At 34.5% G+C, this 27849-nt stretch overlaps 1 long non-coding RNA gene across 3 annotated transcripts in view; it reads left to right on the top strand.

Moving 5' to 3' along the window:
• Positions 1-27849, top strand: part of LOC145008005 (uncharacterized) — a 54339-nt gene that overhangs the window by 23480 nt on the left and 3010 nt on the right. The window contains exon 4 of one of the 3 annotated variants that reach the window (XR_013663226.1): positions 13064-13220. The exons of the other annotated variants lie outside the window; for them this stretch is intronic. This is a non-coding gene — a long non-coding RNA (uncharacterized LOC145008005). Of the gene's footprint in view, positions 1-13063; positions 13221-27849 lie in introns of those variants that run through there. 3 annotated transcript variants of the gene reach the window in all.

The following is a 27849-nucleotide window of genomic DNA, read 5'->3' as shown; positions in this document are numbered from 1 at the left end:
ATTAGAAGAAAGTAACTACACATTCACTTGATCAGAAGATGATCGGACAACACTACAACTTGTAGAAGTAGTAAGCTTCGGTGAAACCGGGAGATCTTCACGAAAATCGGGCTTCTCGCGGGTAGAGCTTCGGCTCAGGAATTTCAATTCTAGGGATCTTCGGGGCTTCGGGACTTACTTCGGGTCTCGGGGATCATACCGAGGCTTTGAGATATTTCTTGCACGAAAAACGAGGTAATATGGGAGAGAGAAAAGAGAAAATGTGCAAAGAAACTTGGCAGCCTCGACTTCCTTTTATAGGAGCTGGAACCTTTGATTACGCTGGGCGTAATCTTAGGTACGTTGGGCGTAACCCGCATAAGTCCGATGACTCCCACCCTTCAGATAATATCGGACATTTATATTTAAATTTAATATTTTAATTATTTAATAAACTTCAAAAATTCACATCTTCCTCATACGAACTCAGTTTTCGACATTCTTTATATCCACGCGTAGGTGAGTCTACGCTCTACAACTTTCATTTAGACTCATTCGGCTAATTTTGAATTTATTTTTATTGTTTATTTTAAGTTGGACAGGACAGGAAAACTCCGTTATAAATTCATAACTTCTTCATATAACGTTCGTTTTCATCTGTCTTTTTATTGTTGCACTACTAATGAAGTGATCTTCGATTCTTGTTTAGATTGCTTCAGCTAGAAATCACATGATCTCGTATTCGAGTTTCGGGCTGCATATTACGAAGTTGAAACTTCGGAAAAGAATAACTTCTTCATACGAAGTCTGATTTGTACGATCTATTTATGCACGGTCTTGGTTTAACGAACTCTACAACATTCGTTTAGATCACTAAGGCTAAATATCGCTCTATCTCAAATTCACATTTTACGTCACTCAACACCGTGCCGGTCCTATCGTGAAACTTCGACAAGTCATAACTTCTTCATTATAACTCGGATTTTGGCATTCTTTATGTCTCTGTAATCATTCTTTCAACCACTACATCTTGAAGCAAAGATATCGGGCTTATCTCACACTTTACTTTTGACGCTTATTTTATTCGTAATTCATTAAATTATAATAATTAAGAAAACAAACACGTAAATCACATAATTCACATAATAATCAAATATTTCATCATTAATACTTCAAAAAGAGTTACAATGTCAACCTACACTATTACATCAACGATAACGCCTAGCCTGGAAACGCGGACGTTACAATTCTCTCCCCCTTAGGATGATTCCATCCCCGGAATCACACATCAACAAACAAATGCAAATAGAGACTCAACATGTCACTCTCCTTTTCCCAGGTGAAATTTGGCCCATTCGTATGTTTCCATTGGACAAGCACTAACTCGACCATCTTGTGTCGCAACTTCTTAGTCTTTCGGTCAACGATTGCCTTTAGTTCTTCAGTTAACCTTTTGTTCTCATCAGTTCTTAATTCAGAAATTGGAATTATATCGGGAACTTCTCCCGTGAAATTCCTCAAATATCACACATGGAAAGTGTTATGAATTCCATTCAGTTCTTCGGGTAATTCGAGCTTGTAAGCTTGGTTCCCAACCCTCTGAAAAACTTTAAACAGTCCAATACACCTTGGACTTAACTTTCCCCTTTTTCCAAATCTTATAGGTCCCTTCCACGGTGAGACTTTAAGCAAAACCAAGTCCCCTACTTCAAAAGTCATCGGTCTTCTTTTCTTGTCAACATAGCTCTTTTGACGATCCTGAGTTGCTAACATTCTTTCTCTAATTATCTTCAGCTTTTTAGCAGTTTGATGAACCATCTCAGGTCCCATAAACTACTTTTCTCTAGCCTCAAGCCAAAAAGACGGCACACAACACTTTTTTCCGTACAAAGCTTGATAAGGTGCCATCTTTATGCTCGAGTGGAAACTATTGTTATAGGAAAATTCTAGCAAAGATAAATTTTCATCCTAATTGCCTAGGAATTCCAGAGTACATGCTCTCATCATATCTTCAAGTGTTTGTATCGTTCATTCACTCTGACCATCAGTCTGCGGATGGTAAGCTGTACTTAAACACAAGTTGGTACCCATTTCCTCCTGTAGACTTTTCCAAAACCTTGAGGTGAAACGACTATCATGATCCGATACAATCGTTAACGGAACACCGTGAAGCCTCAAAATTTCTTTCACGTAAGAATTCGTCAGCTTATCCATAGACCATTTCTCATTGGCTGCTATGAAGTGCACACCTTTAGTGAAGTGATCAACGACCACCCAAATCATGTCGTGACCGTTCTTTGTTCTGGGTAGTTTAGTTACAAAATCCATGGCAATGTCTTCCCATTTACCCATAGGTACAGGTAAAGGTTCTAAACTCCCATATGGTTTCTAATGTTGTGCCTTAACTCTAGCACACGTCACATATTCTGCCACGTACTTTGCAATATCAAGCTTCATCGTCGGCCACCAGTAATAGGGTTTCAGGTCCCTATACATTTTAGTGTTGCCAAGATGAATTGAGTACATGGTTTTGTGAGCTTCTTCCAGTAGAAGATATCTTATTCCTCCTGACTTAGGCACCCAAAATCGATCTTGGAATATCTTTAGTCCATTACCGTTTGTATCAAACACCAACGTTTTACCGAAACGTTCCTCCTTCCGGTGATTCTTTTTAGAAGTTTCCTCTTGAGCTTTCTTTATACTCTCCACAATTGTCGAGACAACTTAATTCTCAACGCTCTTGGCCTTTTTCTATCCACATTGACTTTCCAACTGAGAGCATCAGCGACAACATTAGCTTTACCAGGATGGTAAAGTATCTCACAGTCGTAGTCCTTGAGTAACTCCAGCCAGGGTCGTTGCCTCATATTCAATTCTCTTTGATTAAAGAGATATTGGAGACTCTTATGATCAGTGAAAAGTTTGCACTTCGTGCCATAGAGGTAATGCCTCCATATATTCAGAGCGAAAACTACTGCTGCCAGCTCTAAATCGTGAGTGGGGTAGTTCTTTTCACGCTCTTTCAGCTGTTGAGACACATATGCTATCACCTTTTCTCTTTGGGTCAAAACATAACCCAACCCAACACCAGACGCATCGCTATAAACAGAGAAATCATCAACTCCATCGGGTACAGATAAAATCGGTGCCTCACATAGCCTTTTCTTTAGCTTCTCGAATGCTTCCTTATGCTTCTCACTCCAAGTATAAGTAGCTCCTTTGTGGGTCAAAGCTATTAATAGAGTAGCGATCGAAGGAAAGTCTTTGATAAACCTTCGGTAATATTCGGCTAATCCTAAAAAGTTTTGGATCTCCGTGGGACTTTTCGGTTGTTCCCACTTCGTTACAACTTCGATCTGTGCTGGATCAACCATTATTCCTTCTTGGTTAACCACATGACCCAAGAATTGGACTTCTCGAATCCAAAAATCACATTTTAAGAACTTGCAGAGAACTTCTTCTTCTTCAAAACTTCTAACACTTCTCACAAGTGTTTGCCATGCACCTCTTGGCTTTTTAAGTAAATCAGAATGTCATCTATGAACACTATCACAGATTTATCAAGGACGATTACAAATCCTATTCATCAAATCCATGAATGTTGCTGGAGCATTGGTTAGTCCAAACGACATAACCAAGAATTCGTAGTATCCATATCTAGTTTTGAATGCAGTCTTCTCGATATCTTATTCTCTTACCTTCAACTGATGATATCCTGACCAAAGATCGATTTGTGAGAAATAACTTGAGCCTTGCATCTAATCGAACAGGTCATCAATTCTTGGCAATGAATATCTATTCTTTATCGTTGCTTTATTTAGCTCTCTATAATCAATGCACATTCTCATGCTCCCATCCTTTTCCTTTACGAATAACACCGGAGCTCCCCAGAGTGATGAACTAGGTTTAATGAAACCTTTGTCCAACGACTCTTGAAGTTGCATCATCAGCTCCTTCATCTCCGTCGGTGCTAATCGGTACGGTGCTTTTGCTATTGGCGTTGTTCCTGGTAACAAGTCTATTCTTAAGTCCACTTTTCTATCAGGCGGTAATCCAAGAAGATCTTTGGGAAATACTTCCAGATAATCACACACCACTGGAATGCTCTGCATCTCCTTCTTTTCCTTCTTAACATCGATCACGAACACTAAGTACGATGTACATCCCTTGGTCAAACACTTTCTGGATTTCATTATGGAAATGATTCCAGAGTTCATTTTGCGTTTATCCCCATACACCATAAATGACTCTTTCCCTGGCGGGTTTACTTTCACTATCTTCTTTCTACACAATATTTCGACATCATTAGCGCTAAGCCAATCCATTCCCAGAACGATGTCAAAACCATTTAGTTCTATGGGCAATAATTCCTCGTGGAACTTATTCCCATTCAAGTCAATGAAGATGTTTTTCATGTGATTGCTAACAGGTACAAACTTGCCACTAGCAACTTCGACTAATAAAGCATTATCTAGTCTATCAACAGGAAAATCTAGTTTTCTACCAAACTCATGTGAAATAAAGGAGTAGTTAGCTCCAGAATCAAACACAATTTGAGCAGGTAATTCGTTTACGAGAAAGGTACCTGAAGCGACATTAGCTTCATCTTTCGCAGCCTCAAGTGTCATCTGAAAGGCTCTCGCCTTCGGCTTTGGTGGAATGTTTGGCTTAGCTGTCTCCTTCTTCTTCGGACATTCTTTCAAAATGTTCCCCTCTTCATTACATCCAAAGCACATCCTCTTGTTGGAAGGACACTCATTGGCATAGTGCCCAATTTTTCCACACTTGTAGCAGGTTACTTCCTCACTACATTTCCCAAAGTGCTTTTTCTTGCACATCTCGCAACATTTTGCTTCGCCTCCTTTCCTCCAAAATTCTTCGAAGTAGACTTCGAAAATTTACTTTTCTTACTGGAACCTAAAGTTCCTTCAAAATTTCTCTTTTCGCCAACTTCAGCCTTGTCGGCAGTCCTCCCTTTGATCATATTTTCAACAAACTTGGCAGCCCAAATAGCTGCCTCTAGAGTAGGTGCTTGATGCACTGGCACCGCGTACTCCCATGGGAGTCCTTTTGCGTATTGGTCAACCTTTGTCAGCTCATCTGGAACGATGCGCAAAGTAAACTCCATCTTGTCTGTGAAAGCATTTGTGTATTCATCACCTAACATGCTGTCTTTCGCCAATATCAGACACTTGTTCTCTAATTCCAGCAGATATTGAGCCGAACAGAACTTGCGCTTGAATTGCACCAAAAATTATGCCCAAGTCAATTTTAGTGGCTCGTTAGGGCTTAGGGTTTTCCCTAGAGTGTTCCACCAACAAACAGCTCCACCCCTGAATTGACGTACAGCGAATGTAGTCTACAACTTGCCTCTGCAACCACACGTCATGAAGGGTATCTCCATTTCCGTTATCCAATTCATGACTTCGATCGGATCCTCCTTTCCAGTGAAGGTCGATGGTTTGCAAGTTAGAAAATCCTTATACTTGCATCTCATTCCATCATTCCTTCCATCTTGGTTGTTTTGGCTAACTATCGGTGGGTTGGCTTGACCAACAGATCCACTGAAGTTTCCTGCTTCTGAGTGTCGTTCATTTAATTCGGGCTCTTCCACTTGAATTGACAGTTCTTCATGATTCTGTTGAATCAACCGCCTGGTCTCCTCCATATGACGATCCAACATTGTTTGAATCATCATTTGTACACCAGCCATTTTCATTGGCTCGGGTGTTGCTGCTACAATAGGTATTCGCTCAGTCACAGGTGGTTGATTCCTGTTCTCATTTGCGTTTCCGACTCCGCTTCTTGTTCTTTCCTTTCTTGATCTATACACCGAATAAGGTGAAATTTAGATCTTCATTCACGATAGATATTACAATCCTCCATATCACTCCGAAACATTTACAAACTAGTTCTAATATTGTAACCATACGCTTAGAATCCTAAACACATAAGGTTTCCCGATCCGGTCGGCAACAGACCATAGATCAGAACAAATAATATCATATATGGAAACATATAACATTTAGCACATAAAAGCATATTAGGTAGCTTTCCTAATGTATACTAGCTCTCGTGTCTAAAATATAACAGACACGCATCTAATAATCTTCACTTAGCATTCTGAGTTTAAGTCTAGAAATCCTACAAATTCCTAGTTCGCTTAAACTAATGTTCTGATACCAACTGTGACATCCCCAAAATCATAGCCAGAAAATACCGGTTTAATTTATGTTTTTAAAACAATTTCAGAGGAATCCCTTTATTAAAAGAGTTATGGAATTCGTTCCCAAAATGAAATATGATAATAATAAGATTTACCAAAAATTCCTTAAAGAAATGTATTTTCATTGTATAACAAAACTCTGGATGTCATGTTCCGATAAACAGACCAAAAGCATAAACATTACATTACAAACCTTACAATAGTTATATCAAACAACAGGTCCATAATCCAAAAATAACTTGACAAGTCACCCAACTTATGTTATGGCACCACTACCTGTAATACAAAGAAAACTTAGTGGGTCAGGCTTGGTAGCCTAGTAAGCATATAGGGTTTTCAACCCACAATAAATAACTATATTTAATTCCACCAACCAACAATAACCCAATTACCATTCCTGTTATTCTCAATTTACGTTACTAAGACAACTAACACAAGGGACCTAGTCTAAAAATATTTCATTGGGGCGACAACACAAGCATTCAGGGGTTTCCTAACAATATATGTCAAATAAGGCAACCATAAATTGGATGGAGTACATCGAATTAACATCCAAGTTCATTAACACCTACACATGGCGATCTTGCTAGCGTTCCACAGGACTGTCTAGAAAAGTTTGTGGTCGTCATCTAAACTCCGCTAGATGGCTAAATCAAAAACATCGATGTCTCTAATCTTTTTATCGCAAGACAACTATCTACCCATGTTCTAGCCAACATTTTAGTAGATAAAATATACATTTTTATACATAGTTTAAAACATGTATAGTATGTTCATTCAAAACACATTCCAGATAAAAGATGAGACACATAAACATTACATGTATTTCATAGAGAATAAATTGTATCTATGAGATTAGAAGATAACATCGATACACTCACATAACACATATACTTAGTACGTTAAATCGATACTTGTATAAAATCCTTCATTTTAAAAAGATTATGTACCCCCTTCAAATAAACACCAATATATAAACACATAACATGTATTTCATAGTAAATACTTCGTATTAATGTATTGGAAGAAATTAACTACACACTCACTTAACCAGAAGATGATCGGACAGCACTACGGCTTGTAGAAGTAGTAGGCTTCGATGAAACCAGGAGATCTTCACAAAAAACTGGATTCTCGTGGGCAGAGCTTCGGCTCAGGAATCTTACTTCTCGGGATCTTCGGGGCTTCGGGACTTACTTCAGGTCTCGTGGATGATACCGGGGTTTTGGGATATTTCTTGCATGAAAAACAAGGTAAAACAGGAGAGAGAGAGAGAGAGAGAGAGAGAGAGAGAGAGAGAGAGGGAGAGAGAGAGAGAAAGAAGAGAAAAGGAGCAAAGAAACTCGGCAACCTCGACTTCCTTTTATAGGGGCTGGAACCTTCGATTACGTTGGGCGTAATCTTAGGTACGATGGGCGTAACCTGGATAAGTCCGGTGACTCCCCACCTTCGGATAATATTGGACATATATAATTAAATTTAATATTTTAATTATTTAATAAACTTCAAAAATTTATATATTCCTCATACGAACTCCGTTTTCGACGTTCTTTATATCCACGCGTAGGTGAGACTACGCTCTACAACTTTCGTTTATACTCCGTCGACTAATTTTGAATTTATTTTTATTATTTATTTTTTGTAGGTCTGGACATGAAAACTCCGTTATAAATTCATAACTTCTTCATGTGACATCCGTTTTCGTCTGTCTTTTTATCGTTGCACTAATAATGACGAGATATTTGATTCTCGTTTAGATTGCTTCGTCTAGAAATCACATGATCTCATATTCGAGTTTCGGGCTGCATAATGCTAAGCTGAAACTTCGGAAAATCATAACTTCCTCATACGAAGTCAGATTTTGACGATCCTGTTATGCACGCTCTTGGTTTAATAAACTCTACAACATTCGTTTAGATCACTAAGGCTAAATATTGGTCTATCTGAAATTCACATTTTACGTCACTCAGCGTTGTGTCGGTCTTGTCGCGAAAATTCAACGGGTCATAACTTCTTCGTTATAACTCGGATTTTGGCATTCTTTATATCTCAAGAATCCTTCTTTCAACCACTACATCTTCAAGCAAATATATCGGGCTTATCTCACACTTTACTTTTGACGCTTATTTTATTCTTAATTCATTAAATTATAATAATTAAGAAAACAAACACGTAAATCACATAATTCACATAATACTCAAATATTTCATCATTAATACTTCAAAAAGAGTTACAATGTTAACCTAGACTATTGCATCAACGATAATGCCTTGCTTGGAAACGAGGACATTACATATCCTAAAGGATCTCTAGGTAAATAATACTGCTTCGCAGGTCCACTAGCAATATGTGCTAATAAGATAGTAATGGAGTGAATGTAGTACCCACATGAATAATCCATTCATACATATAGTTTGTAGTCATATCCGTATGAGGTTCCTTAACATCTGTAGATCAAGGACCTACCTATGTTTAATTTAGTAACACATTTCAGTCGAAGACATTCTATATATGGTTCATTAATTCCTACAACTCATAGACCTTCCCACAAGATAATTTACTAACACCTACAGGTCGTATACTTGCCCGTGTTTGACTTGAAAACACTTACGAGTTGTCTGGTGATTGGTGAATCAGGGAGAGCTTTGCCTTTCACCTTTTTCCAAGAGGCCTAGATTTACATAATGTTAAGCCTTAGTCTAATTTTCATATTTCATGGAACTTGTTATACTAAAGAATTTGATTCCTCAAAAATCCAAATGTCTATATCAAGATCTATTAGGTAAGGAGCAACCAAGTAATATCATATCGGATGTAGAGTCCATTTGGTATACCGAGTATATTGTTTGGAAATCCCACTTTAAAAACATCACTAAATCTTGCCTAGACATCACCCCTATAAGTAGATATTATGACTTGGAATCATTGATACATCATTTTTATAGGTTCATAATAATGATTATGAATATAAATAAAAGTTACACTTAAAGTAATATAAGTGTAGCTTAAATTACAAAGATTTCTAGTGAAAAGTCGGGAATTATACTAGCAGAATTCCGGCTCGAGAGCTTCTATTTTTCGAGCTCTCTGATCCTTAGAGCCTCGCGAAGATACTCTAAAACCCCGAAAATTTCAAAAAATGGGATCTATAGAGAGCGGAATGTTTGGGAGTGATTCTCCTATTAGTGCGATCTTCTACTCTCATTTAGATCATTTCGGCTAAAAACCGACCGATCTAAAATTCAATTTCTGAGCTGTATACTGCTACACTAAATCTTAGAAAAATCATAACTTCCTTTAATGAATCCAGATTTAGATGTTCTCTATATGCACATCCTCAGTTAAACGACTACTATGACTTTCGTTTAGACCACTCAAGCTAAAAGGTAATTTATCAAAAATTTACTTTTTACGATCCATAGAATCATGTCAATTTAATCGTCAAACTTTGAATAAACATAACGTCTTCATACGAAGTCGTATTTTAGCGTTTCTTATATGTACGAAATCCTTGTGACCATACTATAACTTTGGTTAAGATTATTTATACTAAATAATCTTCTATCAAAAAGGAATTTTTAACATCTATTATATCTTAATAGACTAGCCCGAATCTAAAGGTGTTAAAATTATCTCTTCTTAGGATGATTAAGTCCTAGAATCGTCAAAAAAAATAGGGATTACATAACAACTCTGCACATTATCTTTTCATCGTAGGTAATAACCATAACTCTTATGTCATTTCAAATGAGTATCTAACTCTAGGACTTATTGACTACTGGTGATGCTCAATCTTGTACTCGTTGTTTATCCTATGTTGGATGTTCAATCGTAATTTTTGATTTACAAACTCGATCCTTATTTGGGACTCCTACTCCTTCTTTAACAGGCTTAACTGAAGATAAACTTTATACTTCGATTACCATAACAGACCGATGGGTGGTGCATCTAATGACCTTTCGTCGTATAATGGAATGGCTAGGCTCGGGTCTTTTGAGTTATACTCCAACATGGATGAAACCTTCCTTCATGTTCTAATGTGATATAATCACATTATAGTAGGTTGCAATTACAGCTACATGCTGCTTAGCCTTAACGACGTTCATGACACTTCTAGCGATGTCTTTAATTATCCCTTCCTTTAAGCTCTTGACTTGAGTCAGATACTACATCGAACATGGATCTCTGAACCAATTAACTTATTTTGCAAAGTTATTCTCAACTCGAAATCAAAGCATGCTCAAATCCAAGAATGGTTTCAAAACAAGCTACTAAAATCCCTAAACTCCTCCATGAAGAGATCTAGCAAATGAATAGTCAAGGTATAGACTTTATACCTTAATATGACTGCCTTAGCAGAGAAATCCCTGGATCCAAAGATTCTCCCTTCAACCAAGCACCTTCAACTTCAACTTCACTAGGAAAATACCAACGAATCACTCTATTTTCACTCCTACACACTCAAGAAGGCTCAAGCTCACAAATTAGGGTTTTTCTGGACTGAGGTGGCGATGAGGTATGCCATAATGAGGCATTAAGGTCCTTAAATAGGGTACAAAACCCTGAAATTAGGGTTTTATTTCTACCAGCCTACTCGTCGAGTTGAGGCTCATCAACTTGCCGAGTAAACTTTACAACCCACGTCCAATTCCTTTCCTACTCGACGAGTTTGGGGCCACCAACTCGTCGAGTTTCTACGCAAAAGTGAATAAATTTTGATTTAGTTAGATATCAGGAATCGGGCGTTTCATTAATATTGATGTCATTGATCTTTTATGATTGTACTTTCATACATACTTGGTTGCCATTTTACCAGTCATCGTCCTTTTATTAAATTATAATAACAATATTCACTTGAAGGTAGTTAGTTATTAGAATCTTTAATATATCAGTAGTTTATAATTTTCTATTAGTATGTTCTATGGTATATACCCTTTACATATTAGACTATTAGGAGAGAACAATTCCTATTTATTTGTTGATTTGGGTTTATGAAGAGCAAAATGCAATGCATTTGTGTTTAAGATAGAAAATTATTTTTTGATCATATTCATTTTTATATTTGATTATTTTCTACTTGTTGTATATAAGATATGATGATCGGTCTTAGTTAAAAAATAAAAAGTAGGGTGAGTAAAAACCGAATCGCAAAACAAAAAAAAAAACGGAAAACCGCATAAACGGAAACCGAAAAACCGAAACTGAAATAAAAACCAACGGTGCGATTTTTAGTTTTGCAAAAACTGCAAAAAATTGAACCGCACCGTGTGTGTGTGTGTGTGTATATATATATATATATACATATTAGGTGTTGATATTTGTAAGAACGAAGAACTCGTGACAATTAAAATTTCTATAAATATAAATATCTATCTTATCAGAAGATGATTGTATATTTTTAAGCATACATTCAATGATATTTACAAGAAAAAATAATATTTATAACATTTTTTAACATTTAAATATAAAAAGTAATACTGATGATAATATCATTTTTATAAATACATTAATTGATAGTATCACATACGTACCTGTGAAACAAATATTATATTTAATTCTAATTATATCCAAACATTAGAAGCATGTTGGATGAGTGGTTATCTCATTTGTTTTCAAACCAAGAGGTGATGGTATCAATTTATCTCTAATATAACATTTGGGCTTTAATTTGGTCAGCCTTATAAAGACATCCTACATCACCTTTGAGATAAAGTATTCACGATTCTCATCTTTTATATAAGAGAGTTAAGTCTATGGCTTTTAACCCACATTTTTTAGGAGTCTCACATTGCTTGAGATGAAAAATCTAGCTCTCCTCGTCTTTATATAAAGCTCCTTAAGAAATGATTAGCACTTCTAATCCAAGTAAAGGTAACTCGTTGAGTTACCTGAGTTTTAGTAAAACGGCAAAACAAAAATAAAAAAATAAAAAATAAAAAATAAAAACTGACAAAAAATGGCAAAAACGAACCGCAAAAAACTGCAAAAACCGATCTGCATTAAAACCGAATGGTGCGGTTTCTAAACTTCAAAAAACCGAAACTACGATTTTCAGTTTGGTTTTGGCCATAAAACCGCACCGAACCACACCATTCTCACCACTAATAAAAAGATTTTTTGATCAAATTCCAACGGATTTTGCCGCCACTAAGATTTTGTCGCTATTGCTCTGTTTTGTAGTAGTGTAAACATTATTTGTTCTTGTAAATATCATTAAATGTATGCTTACAAATATACAATCATCTTCTAATAAGATAGATATTTATATTTATAGAAATTTTAATTATCACGAGTTCGTTATTCTTACAAATATCAACACCTAATATATATATATATATATATATATATATATATATATATATATATATATATATATACACACACACACACGGTGCGGTTCGGTATGTTTTTTGTAGTTTTTGCAAAACTAAAAACCTCACCGTCGGTTTTTATTCGGTTTCGGTTTTTCTTTTTCCGTTTATACGATTTTGTTGTTTTGCGGTTCGGTTTTTGCTCACCCTACTTTTTATTGTTTAACTAAGACCTATCATCATATCTTATATACCACAAGTAGAAAATAATGAAATATAGAAATGAATTTGATCAAAAATAATTTTCTATCTTAAACATACAAATACATTGCATTTTGTTCTTCATAAAATTAGATCAACAAATAAATAGGAATTGTAGTCTACTAATAGTCTAATTTGTAAAGGGTATTGTACTCTACTAATAGTCTAATTTGTAAAGGGTATATACCATAGAACATAACCTTTGATCAAAAGATCTTTTTATTATATCCATCTACATAAGGTTCTTTACTTCTTTTAATATATTATTTCTCGATTGTTGGTCTAGATGGATGGAACTTTACTTTCACATGATCCTTGTATGCAACACGAAAGAAAAGGAAGGCATGTTAACACGTTAATGTAGTGCAAACAATTCAATGAAAGTATTCGGCTAATTCACAGATTTTTCAACTATGAAAGTACATTGTTATTTGTTGTTATAATTGATAGATTTTCCAAAGTATGATGTGCGTTGTTTTATCAAAGCATGACGTTGTAATAGGGAAAAATAGAGATTATCATGCTATGAAAAATATAAAAAGCCAGAAAACCCAAACTAAAATAGGAAAAACAATACTGATTTTTAGGCTCATCAAAACCTTTTTTTCAAGTTACTTCAACTTACCTTTTAGAAATTAATTCTCAAATATAATTTATTAGAAAACGGTTAATTTGTTAACTGCATAGCCGCAGCGAGAAAACAAACTAACCGGAAAACTGGATTTTCGGTCTAGGCTTACGATCAAGAAAATAGCAAACCAAAAGTTTCAATTAATCATCAATGAATTTCGATTCGGATAACCATTCTTGAACACCTCTAGCTATAATAAACAATTCAATTAATGAAAAATCAGTGTTGATCTATAATAACTGTTGTATTTTAGTAGTGAAAGGATTTGCTTAGTTAATTGTTATAATAATACAGACGAAGTGAAAACAAAATTAAAATGTAATAATATTGTCTTAACTTTTTATGTTTACGAAATTGGAATATGTCTCAAATATTCCATTTCGTCTCACACATACAATAAAGTCAGCTTGGTTCGATCCTATAAATAACCCTAACTGTAAAAGACAAAGGAAACATCAACAGTTTTGCTCATCAAGAATAAAATACTTATGGGTTTTGTTCCTAATTACGCAGTAACTTATGGGATGGAATAATGTTATATTATTTTCCGTTTGACGGCTGTCAGGGTTTTTTCGTAGAGTAGAAGCGAGAAGAAAAAACCAAAGAGTAAAATATGTTAGGAAACAATAAAAAATTAAAGGAAATTTTGATTGTTACATGGAGAAGCTTCTTCGCGGAGGAAGTGTGAAACCTAATATGAAAATAATCAGTAACGAACGGAAAACCTAATTCTAAGATCTAAAACATCAAAATGTAGGAGACACTAGCTATTAAGTGAAAAACATATGGTTTAACAGTTTAAGTGAAAACAAAAAAAAAGTTGTGGATTCGGTCTGCAGTGAAAATAGTTTGATTGACCAAAATGTGGCATTGGGTAAAAAGAGAAACATGGTCATAAAAGTAAAAGTAAAAGTAAAAGTAATAATAATAATAATAATAATAATAATAATAATAATAATAATAATAATAATAATAATAATAATAATAATAATAATATTTCTTAATAAATGAAAGTTTTTTTTTATCATATGTTAATTTCTGATAAGTTTTGACACTTATAATTTTATGGTATTTTTGAAATAAATATTATCAACTTATTAACTTTTGATTTGTTTTAATTTTTAAAATTAAAATTATATATATATATATATATATATATATATATATATATATATATATATATATATATATAAAGTATTAAATATCATATATAAGCTTAAGTACCCAAACTCACTATATTACATCGTTTTATATCATATATACATATTATAATTGTCCAATGTACTTCTAATTCAACTTTTAACTTGATTTAATTCAAAGAATTTTATAAATTTTATATTTATCTTCATTTTACATAATTTTTATTTTTAACTATAATATGTATAGCTTAGTAGGTCTTCGACATACATATGTAATGTAAGTGGAAGATAATAGTGAAATTTCAAAAATCTTGAAAGTAAATCAAGTTAGGGGTTGAAGTTGAAGACATTATAATGATTATAACAAACAAAGTGATGTATTATTGTAGGTTTGGGTACCTAAGCTTATATACCTTTAAGGGTATATTCATTTTTCCTATATATATATATATATATATATATATATATATATATATATATATATATATATATATATATATATATGTTTATTTATTTTTTAGTTTAAAAGTTGTATATTAAAAAACATTTTATGTTACAATTTAATTTAATATTTAATTTTTTTAAATAAACCCATGTAATATACGGATCTCATAATAATAATAATAACAATAATAATAATAATAATAATAATAATAATAATAAGGATAGAACACAGGAAAGATAAAACTAAAAATGGTTATTAATTCAAAATGAACATTTAATGTTTTTTTAATAAAATTTAATAATATTTTAGGATTCTAATATGATACATGTTATCATTTAAATAGATAGAAGGATATATTTAATTTTTCCAACAAAATACAACAATTATATATTAGGAGTTTTAGTTTGCCGCGTTTCATATTGATATGGATGTGGAATAAATTAATACAGAAAATGACTGCATACCTTAAGATCCAATATATTAATTTATGTACCACCGTGTCATGTACGATTTATTAATTTATTTATAAAAGGACCAAAATAAGTAACAATATGTAATGTATTATCCCAACCATGACAATGGGCTATTTATGGCATGAGTTAGACTTTTAAAGTTACATGTAAAAACAAAAAAACACATAAAAACTGTAGAAACTTTTTTATCAAAGGCATGGAACCGTAATTTTTTATAATTTAGTTTAAAATTGAAAAAAAAAAAAAAAAAAAAAAAACAAAGGTAAGTATAATGCGTATCCTTTTTATTATATCCTTTAAAAAATTGTATGGCTATAAAAACATAAAATTATATAGCGTCCTTTGGAGAACTTTAAAGTTTCAAAAAGATAACAAATTTTTTAAATATTTTAAACAAAATTGCAAAAATGCTCGCTGTGATATGCATCTTTTTCGGGTTTTGGTTCAAACCCCGACTTTTTTGGATTAGTGGTCATTTTAAGTTGGTTTCGTTATGTATTTGATCCCTTTGAATATTGTAATAACTATTATGTCTTTCTTGTATTTATTTCCCATTTTCTTAAAAGACTTAATACTTATTAAATAATTTTTAATGGGTGTTACAAATTCTCAATTAATTATTAATATTTCCAAATCACGAGGATGTGTATGGTCACGTCTTCATCTTGTCGAGTCATTTGAAGCACCTGAAACAATAACTGAAATCGTAAGCACAAAACTTAGTAAGTTCCCCCAAAATACTCATATACATAACAATGCACATATAATCACAAACAACATACTATGGGTCCAATCATCCATCGGGATGGAATACCCCAGAACCTCATCCATTGGGTTGGAATGCACACACAAAACACATATATAACAGATACTATAGGTCCAAACATCCATTGGGATGAAATACCCCAAGCCCTCAACCATCGGGTTGGAATGTTAACATACTATGGGTCCAATCAACCATCGGGTTGGAATACCCTGACCCTCAACCATCGGGTTGGAATGCTAACATACAATGAGTCAAATTATCCTTGGGATGGAATACTCTCGACCCACAACCATCGGGTTGGAATGCCCCCCATAACAAATCAAACATGTGCACCTATATTAGATAATCATATAACAGTCTATAAAGACAATATACTAGGGTCCGATCATCCTCGGGATGGAATACCCTCAACTACCAATCAATCATATGTACATATAATATGTAATCTTCGACCAGCATGTAGACAGTCAGACCAAACTATAGGTCACTAAGCATAACCACATCCGATCTACCAGGATACCGATCTAAAAAATCATGGCAACGTATAACATCCTATCTACCATGATACTGATCTAACAGATCATGGCAACATATAACATCCTATCTACTAGGATACTGATTTAACAGATCATAACAACATATAACATCCTATCTACCAGGATACGGATCTAACGGATCATAACAACATATAACATCCTATCTACCAGGATACAGATCTAACGGATCATATAACAACCTATAACATCCTATCTACCAGGATACTGATCTAACGGATCATAACAGCATATAACATCCTATCTACCAGGATACTGATTTAACGGATCATAACAGCATATAACATCCTATCTACCACGATACCGATCTAACGGATCATAACAACACCCGAGCATATAACTGTTGGGTTTTGAGCATTCTAAAACTCTTATGATGTACATGTAACCCTAGAAACCTTTGATCTATGTTTTCTCTAACATACATGCAAATAAGAATTTCCAAGGTTTACATCCTAACTAGCATAACATGGAGAACTATGATCATAAAATACCAGAAGAGTCACATACCTTTTAGTAGTGGTTGATTCCTTGGAGTTTTAAAGCCTAGCACCAATAGTGTGGATGCCACAACTGGTGTGACAAATCACCCTAAACAACTTGGAAATACTTAAGAGAATATGATGCTCACTAGAATCAACTCACTTTTTTTTTTTCTCACACACCCTCGTGCCAATTCTAGAACCAAGGACCTCTTTATATATATTATGGAGGATTAGGGTTAAACCCTAATACCCATGACTCTTCATTTTCCTAGGATCCATGGGTTAAAAGCTCCATGGACTGTCCATGGACTTCCATATACTTTTAGCCCATCCAAAATAAATCTTAGCCCAATCCATATATATTTAAGAGTCCATATTTAATTAGCCTATTTTGATCACTAAATTAATTCCAAAATGAATTCTTGATCAACACTAGATAAATAATATAATTTCATATTAATATATTATAACTTATAATATATTAATAGATCATGAACATCTTATTATCAAAAGTATATCCATATAAATTGTTAGGTGAAGTGCAACCCAAATGGACCATGCCGGGTCGGGTCAAGTTCATACCAAATATAGTTACGGACTTAGACACATTAGCCAATAATCTCCCACTTGGATAAGTCTGATAACTATAGTTGCAAGTATAACTTCAGGAACCAACCATCAATAGTAGCTCTTTAAAACTCCATTGAACTATGAAACGTCATTTTAGATCAATGATCATATAATCCTCTGTTCTCAAGATATCAGTCAGACAAATACATGGAACAATGTCGTACTTAATGTCCATCAGTTGTTTCTCGATCTAAGATTTGTTTGACATAGAACTAAATTGAACACATCAATTAGGTTCTGACCAGGCCCGACACATAAGTCAAAACCAAATCATCGAGGGGCCTAGATATTGCTTCTATTGCTAGAAGGAACAGATAAACTTCGACTCATATGCTTGTACTAACTACTTGTTGAATTATGCACAAAAGCACGTTTTATGACATCAAGTTACTGATGTGTTTCCGTATAATCAATGGATAACCAACTCATAATCAACAACTCATATCTCTAGGTTTGAATATATATATATATATATATATATATATATATATATATATACATATATATACATACATACATACATATATATATATATATATATATATATATATATATATGATATTACCGTCTCACGATCACTCGAGATAAATTCCATGAAGTGATACAAGTGAGTGTGGGTTTAATCCAATACTCAGACCTTATGAACACTCATGAATGTTACAACAACCATTACCATGTCTAATGCACCTTAGACAAATCTTACAAGCCAAATTCATGACAGTCATAATTCAATACCTACTTCCAACGTATGACTGACTGTGGAGAGTTTTGAATAACTTAGTCATTCGTAAAGAATAACCTAGCTATTCTGGAAGTCAATACATGCTAAGTGAAACACAAGAATAATACTAATCTAATATGGCCCCAAGTACCTTGAGAGTAAATAGAACAACTTTTATTTAAACACCATATTGATTACTCATTATTCACTATATAATGTTTGAAATAATTAACTTTATACTTGAATCAAAACAATAGTCATGCCATGCCCTGAGCATGCACACTATGTTTATTCAAACTATAGTTATGCCATACAACAAGTATGCACACTATGTTTGTGTATGATCCTTACTTTGTGGAATAGATCAATTGAACATAAATCCGATGATTCTCATTTCACAAACCCAAATCCTTATCGTAAATGTAAGAATTCCAAATTGCTTACCATTTACCGGAATCTGTTAGATTCTAAACTCATATGCGCTGATCCTTTTGTAATGATTATGCACGAAGTCACAAAGACTTGTCAACAATTATTACAGAGTATTCCAATGGAGATCAACTCCATGGAAACGAAGTTTCATATTCAAAGTACATTGCTTTGAACATCCTTCTTGCATTAAGTTATTCTAATCTTGCATAGATAGAATAGCTTCCACTTATGAAACATTTCCATATTCTATTTTGACTATCACTTCTGAACAAGAGTTACCTCCTTTCAGAATATGTCAATATGGTCTTTCGAAAATTATCACTATACTTCCAACTGTCCCTGAGCAACCAAACTTTAGTAACCCTTAGATTGTCCTTGAAAACTACTTATTCATTGTAGTCATATTTGTAGTGACAAAGAACATGGTTTGGCATGCGGAATTTAAGTTTGCACAATTGAGCATGGTGATTTGGGTGCTAAAAGATATATTCGATCATAGTAAATGAGTACAAAAACGGATCTAGTCTAGAGCTTCATAAATATCTCACTCACTAATCACTATGATTACGTCTCTCAAGCACACCTCTAGAAGTGGACAAACCCACCTTATATAGAGGTGTTTACATGTCTCTCTCTCACTCTCATTAACACATGGGTCTAAAGGCTAATTCACCACATGCAAGTGGGTTTTACAAAAGTCAAACATTTACAAAGTCATACATGAAGAACTTTGCACCCCAACATTCTCCCCCTCAAAGTTAGGAATGGATGACCCACTTCAAATCTTCCAAAGTCAAGTAACTACGCGGTTCGAGCCTCAAAGGTGACACATGTCGAAACGAACTTCAATCTTCAATTCTTCCATGATTCTTCAATTTGGGCTCTAGGATGTGAGACCATACAATCCGAGCAGCAACGAATGATTAATTCCAAATAATCACCCAATAGTTGCGCATAAAAACACACCCCGAAAATCTTCAATAAATCCAAACCCATTTCGAATACATCACTTCCGAACTTCCAATTGCATCATCTCGTGGCTTCAAAACTTCAAATCACTTCGGTCTTTAAATCCGCGTAGTATGAAAAATTCAAGTTCGAATTTCCATATAAAACTTCTCCCCCTTTTTATAATCAAAATTTGATTATAAAACTCCAAGGAAAAAGAACGTGCTCTATTTAGAATTTTTCGTGTCAAAACTCCCCCTTAACATGTGGCATAAACTTTGTGCTTCAATCTGGAAAATCCAAAGAATAATCAATTTTTATCTTCGTTCACAGATTGCCTTTGATAGAATTTCTCAAAAATGGGTAGAAATTTTCAATTTCAAAATTTTGCACTGACCCGTTGCACCCTAAACAGCAAAACATCCAAAACAGTCCCCCTTTTTCAAATTTGGGTAAAAAGCATCAATTTGCACAAACTGTAGGGGCCTGAAATGCACATTCTTTAATTTCCAGCAAAAATTAGTCATTTTTTGAATTTGGGTGCAAACTGCCAAAAATTCGAAGTCTGAGGGACTATTTTCGAAAATTCTTCCCTTTTTGCTCCAAACATACGAAGATTAGTCCCAAAGATACGAAGCTCCAAAAAATTTCGAATTTGGGTGCAAAGTGTCAAACATACGAAACTTGAGTTAATTTGCGAAGTGTCAAATATTCGAAGGTTCGGGGGCCATTTTTGAAACTTTTGCTTTTTCAATTCATACGAAGACCCCAATTCATACAAGACCCCAATTCATACGAAGCTTCCTCGGGTGTAAAGTGACAATCAAGCAAAGTGTGTGGGGCCATATACGAAAATTTGCTTTTCCTTCTTGCATACGAAGCAGGAAGCATACCAAAGCTATACAGTGAATAGTAATGAACAATAACTAATTGTATATTTCCAAATACCCTTCATTCAAATCGTTTGACCCAGTTCTTCATATCAAAATCACAAACCATACAAATTCTTTATACCCTTTGATTAAACACAAAATCTTTCTTTTATCATTAATCCCAAATCTAATCGATCATTGTGGAACCATTCGCACATCAAGCCTTCGTATATCATCATTCTTAGTCGACCCTAAATCATCCTTCGTTCATCAAACATTCGAAAATCGACATTAAACCCAAAAATCGATCAAATCGATTCTCCAAATCATTTAATAACCCATCGAACCAAAGAAATAATATACAACTTTAATATTTTGCTTTTCATTCAAGAACCTAATTCGATCATTCAACCTTCGTACATCAACAATTCGAAATTAAAATCTCGGCTTTCGTTCTCAATTCACTTCTCAAAATCATTCGACAACTCAAAACCCATCCAATTTCAAAATCGATTTTAAGAATCAAACAAGACCCATTAACTGTGTGTCGACACCATGAACTCCAAACCAACTTTATCAACAAATTCAATTCATCGAGCATCAAATCCAAATAGTCTCCATATACAAAAATCATAGACGATGAACATCGACTATGAAATCAACCCAATTCCAAATCTACCTTCTTTAACAATCGACCCAATGTAACATAACATCTTTCAGTAAGCCGACTCCAAAATCCTCAACCAAAATCAACATCGTGATTACAAGTCAGTTTAACTTGCAATTTCGAACTTGATTTATCAAAAACACTGATTTTGACTTCACACAGAAAGTCAATTTAAACCAAATCAACAAAAATCGATCCTCCAATTCTCAAATATGTTCGATTCATAGTGAAAAATAAAATACTAGACACATGAACATATGAGAATGAGATATATGAAATCGAGGAACATGAATCAATTTGGAAACCGATCTTGATAATCAATCGACTGCCTTCATTGAACATGAAGGAATAGAGAACTAGATAAAAGATTCGAATGAGTATGGACCCAATAATGAAATCGCTAAGTATATTGGATTTGATAAAGTGGGCTTACAAATCCATTTTTGAGTAGTAAGTGATCCATTTGGTTTAATTAATAATAACGAAAATATTAGGCCCCATGTTTATCGATGTATGAATCAAGAAATTGTGTTGGATCAAATTACCGATGAACAGTAACAACTTTATTTAGGCTCTTTGAATTAATTGACAAATAGTAATGAAATTTAGTTTTAGGCTTGATCTTAACAAAAATTTGTTGGATCAACAATGGGGTAAAAACAGGTTAGATCCGACGAAACAAATCGATCAAAAATTCAAGAACGCAACGCACGAATCATCAAAATTAAGAGAGATCATAGAGAGAGACTCACCAAAATTGTTCAAATTGCGACAATAATTGCCAAACCGAGAATCGTTCTTCAAATATCACCTTGATCTTGAAGACTCGCTCTGATACCGATTGTAGTGACAAAGAACATGGTTTGGCATGCGGAATTTAAGTTTGCACAATTGAACATGGTGATTTGGGTGCTAAAAGATATATGCGATCATAGTAAATGAGTACAAAAATGGATCTAGTCTAGAGCTTCACAAATATCTCACTCACTAATCACTATGACTACATCTCTCAAGCACACCGCTACAAGTGGACAAACCCACCTTATATAGAGGTGTTTACATGTCTCTCTCTCACTCTCACTAACACATGGGTCTAAAGGCTAATGCACCACTTGCAAGTGGGTTTTAGCCATAGGAATGCCCTAAGATGTCCTTAGAGGACCAATTGTGATATGATTTCTTAATCATTAAGATGATCACAAAACATGATACTAAAGTACTCTTCCATCTTTTTAGATTTGAGAATCTTTTATCTTTCTGCCTAATTTGATTCTTTCCATTCGTTCTGCCATACATTGGAACTTTTCTAATGTTTCAGAATTATACTTAAGTATAACCATATTTAATAAACTTTAGTAAATCATGATGAATAGTGTTATCTATCTTTTGTGGTGGACTTCAACAGTGCACACAAATGTGTACTCGATCCCTTAGTCCTTCACTTGACTCACATATACATGCGAACAAGGAATTAGTCTTAATTTTTCTAAAGATGAAAATTCTCATTCATCATACAGCTTGCATGATTCCAAGTTTCGGTCCAATTGAAACTTGGGTGATGAGAATCTTTCCTTATTTGGTAAATTTAGACACTACAACAAATGAAAGAATGAAATTCAATTTTCTGTTATTGCTAGAATCATACAAACATCAATTTTCATAAATGCCATGACAAGGAGATATAAAATAAAATCAAATTTTTATTTATTTATAAAATGCAGAAAAAACTTTTCCTTACAATGCAACCTTAAATGAAACTATGCTATTACATATTTCCTAGCAATCTATCATAACTCCTAAGTTGTAGCTCAAGAATCCGATCTTCGAACCATGCGATTGAAATCCATCTTCACGATCAGATTCAACATACTCTTCCCTTAAGTTTCCTTTCCCTTGCTTGATCCTGCCAAACATCAAAATGCAACATAGTCACATCATGCATTAAGTTTCAACAATTAGGTACTTAACAGAGTTAGATAGTGGACTTACCTGAAGTAGAACCATACATTATGACTAAAGATCTCAGGTAGTTAGGGTATCTTTGATTCCAATGTCCCTTTCCTTGGCAACAGAAAGACATGGACTCATCAGAGCCAGCACATAGAACAGTCTCAGAAACAACCTTTCTCTTATGATCATCACTTTTGACCATGGACAATTCCTTCCCTTTAGGAGAAGGGATCATTTATGGAATGTCCATGTCAGCTTGGGAAGTAGACCTTCCTATCAAAGTTTCTTGATCATTGTGCCAAATTATTGCTGATTCAGCAGCAAATAGCAAATAGGTAAGATTTATTAGGTTCACGTCGAAATCCGTCACATAGTGATCTTTAACAAACTCACTAAATGACTCAGGAAGTGACTGAAGAACCCAGTCGATAGACAACTTCCTTGGGAAACCGACACCCATCATCCTTAGCCTGTCAATGTGTGCCTTCATCTCTAAGACATGTGCACACACTGGCTTTCCATCCTTGTGTTTACTATCCAATAGGAGTACTTGAGTGAGTTTGAACTTTTCAAATCTTCGAGCTTATAGGTCAGTGAGAATAAATTGGGTGGGGGGGGGGGGAAGTGAAGCATGATGTTGCTATACATCATCTTCAATAGAAAAGATTGTACCAAGAGATTTGGGAAGACCACAGTTATCTGAACCAGACATCAACAATTGGAGAATTTCAAGTTAGTTAATTTGAGCCCTAAATATACCATCCAATATGAAATATTAAGACTAGGACGCAACACAATATTTTATAACTTGGAAGAGGGATGTCGTAATCCAAGCTATACAATATTTGAAGGTAGGAGAATGACAATTCACCAATTTCCACCATCAAAATTGAAATAATTTTATTAGGTTTTACTTGGATTTGAAACTCCTAGATCTTTTGAGATTCATTGAACTTTTCAATGACATGTTTAAATCTCAATTGTTCCCTCTCAAGTTTCTGACTGGGATGCCGAGGATCACAAACAAGGTTTGAATAACCATGTAAATTGACTTGGTACCCTTAATTTTATCACCCAATCGATGTGCATTTAACCACACGCGCTCCATCGATCTATGAAAAACCTTAAGTCACCCTTTACCACTCTTTCTAGTCCTTGTTAGTGTGCCAGTTAACCACACACGCTCCACTAACGACTTGCAAAGGTCCAAAGTGTAATTTCATGGTTAGCACCTATTTCACATTTTCCTAAAGTAACTAAGATTGGGAATTTATAAATGTTTAGTTACTTTGTAATTTCACTATACTTTTAATGAGGATTAAGGTCCTATCCTATCTGTTCGGCTAACGACCCTCCACTAGTAAAGGAATCGGTGGGTGAGAGTGGACATCCATTAAACCGCCATTTTATAGGTAGTAACCTTATACCCCTTATAGAATGGCTTCGTGAATGAGGCCTACTACCGGTAAGACTAACTTATTCTTATACATATATGTAATAAAACTTTTAATATTACAGAAGTATAAGGGTTGAATTTTAAACTTTTAAAATTCTGAGGTATGAAATTAAAGTTTGTGTGAGACTTTACAAATTTCAAAACTTGAGGGCAAGTTTTGAACAATTCAAAAACTTTTGGATATTCGTAACTTATGAGTTTTAATAAAGTTCAAAATCTTTTAATGAAGAGACTCTTGGAAATCCATAACTTGAGGACAAGTTATGGGGTCCATAAAACCATTAATGAGAAACAACTCTTCAAATGTGTAACCTATGACTCTTTTAGAGAAAACTTTTGGAATTCCATAACTTGAGGACTAGTTATGGAGTCCATTCAATATCATAAAGATCAAGAATCATGCTGACAAACAATTTGCACAAAATTCCTATGATCTACCAAAACTCATAAGTTCATGAACATTCATAATCAACAACTTTCAAGAATCATATAAACATATATAAAACTTGAACCTTTTATTATAGCTTTGAAATTGGTTCACCATAATCATTACCACAACAAAAATAGATTTTATAAGTCCAAAACAATTTAAGGTAATGATTTAGACGTATTACAGCACCAAAACTCGAAGATATGCTGTCTGGGGTTCCAACTCATCGAGTGTATGAACCAACTCAACAAGTTGGATGGATTTAGGCATGGACTCATCGAGTCCCTTCATGGACTCGGTTAGTCAGTTGTGCAGACAACAGACAAACATCGATTTTCAGCAATTTGCATCAAGTATTCAAGAAAACAAGCCTAGGCACTGATACCACTGTTGGGTTTTGAGCATTCTAACACTCCTATGGTGTACATGCAACCCTAGAAGCCTTGGATCTATGTTTTCTCTAAAATACATGCAAATAAGAATTTCCAAGGTTTACATCCTAACTAGCATAGCATGGAGAACTAGGATCATAAAACACTAGAAGAATGACATGCCTTTTATTAGTGGTTGATTCCTTGGAGTTTTGGAGCCTAACACCAATAGTGTGGATGCCTCAAGTGGTGTCACAAATCACCCAAAACAACTTGGAAATACTTAAGAGAATATGATGCTCACTAGAATCGGCCCACTCTTTTTTCCTCACACACACTCGTGCCAATTCTAGAACCAAGGACCTCTTTATATACTATGGAGGATTAGGGTTAAACCCTAATACCCATGACTCTTCATTTACCTAGGATCCATGGGTTAAAAGCTCCATGGACTTCCATATACTCTTAGCCCATCCTAAGTAAATCTTAGCCCTATATATATATATATATATATATATATATATATATATATATATATATATATATATATATATATATATATATATATATATATATATATATATATAAGAGTCCATATTTAATTAGCCTCTTTTGATCACTAAATTAATTCCAAAATCATTTCTTGATCAACACTAATTAAATAATATAATTTCATATTAATATATTATAACTTATAATATATTAATAGATCATAAAACATCTTATTCTCAAAGGTATATCCATACAAATTGTTAGGTGAAGTGCAACCCAAATGGACCATGTCGGGTCGGGTCAAGTTCATACCAAATATAGTTACGGACTTAGACACCTTATCCAACTATAACATATCAGGTAACAATCCAAAAGGGTCGACCTTGGTCCCTTAGACCCTTCAGTATAGTGAGGAAAACTCACCTCGCAAAACCCATCCAAACTAAAGAATTGAACTCCCGAATCGCTAAGTCACCAAAGATCCCGAACTATCCAAATAATAAATACGAAGTCATTACACACCATAACAATATTGTCTAAGGGGGTGCACGCAATCAATCATGTTCATTCTCTTTATTTGGCTAAGGCCTAATGCTAATTCCATAACCTTGAAAGTCCTTATGCCAAGCCCATTATTGGCCCAATTTATTGAATTGGGCCCAACTCTCTAATTGGGCCTGATTCCAAGATCCATTATCAAAACTTGGCCCAAAACATAATATTCATGAAGTACAGCAAATGCCAAAATCCAACTAGTCCATAAACAACCGAAAACTCGAAGTCCAATTGCCAAGGCCCCAATAGAGGATGTACGTGGGGCATACTCCTCTGGTATGCGGGGCGTACTTGTCCTATGGTTGACCACCATCAGGGTGGTTGACCTAGTATACTGGGGATACTAGATTTACGCGGGGCGTAGGCGAGCTATGGCTTAAGCACTTAAGCCCAAATTTCAGATCCATCAACCAAATGTGCCATAGGACTATAAAGTCTCGAACTTTATCACTTTCGACATCCAGAAAGTTCTTAACACATGATATTAATCCATTAAGACCCTCCTACTTCATGCTTGAGACCAATCTAGCTATTAGGACACCATTTTTATCACTTAGGACCTCTTCTAAGGTCTGAAAGGACAACTCATTTCGTCCAAAAGATAACATGCACCATTTTGGGACTTTTGGGACAAGAATGCTTCCATAAAGCTAAAATGACTAGATCTATCTCATATAAGTATAAAGTTTCAAGCTTTTTACCTCCCGGAGCTTCTAGTTCACAAACCAACTTTAGATCTACAAGCTTGATCTTCTTCTCCAACTCTTTGATGCAACACCTTTTTCTTAAAACGCTGAAGAAACACTCAATAAGCTCAAACACTCAAGGAAATGGCTAGGTTTGGGGAAGACGACTCTAAGCAGTGGAGGCTGGGATAAGGGAGGGTTTTGTGCTCATAGTGTTGCTTATATAGTCCCTCAAAACCTAAATATTATGGCTTCCTTCTGTCATGAGTACGCCCAACGTACATAAGTATACGCCCAAAGTACTAGGGCGCGCCTAGTATGCTCAGCGTACCCTTATGTAGGCGCAACGTACTCCTCCTGATCCCAAAATTA

This window comes from Lactuca saligna, chromosome 8 (assembly GCF_052625555.1).
Source record: "Lactuca saligna cultivar CGN05327 chromosome 8, ASM5262555v1, whole genome shotgun sequence".
NCBI lineage: Eukaryota > Viridiplantae > Streptophyta > Magnoliopsida > Asterales > Asteraceae > Lactuca > Lactuca saligna.
The sequence above is the reverse complement of the archived record's forward strand: the minus strand, read 5'-3'. Positions and strand labels throughout refer to the sequence as shown.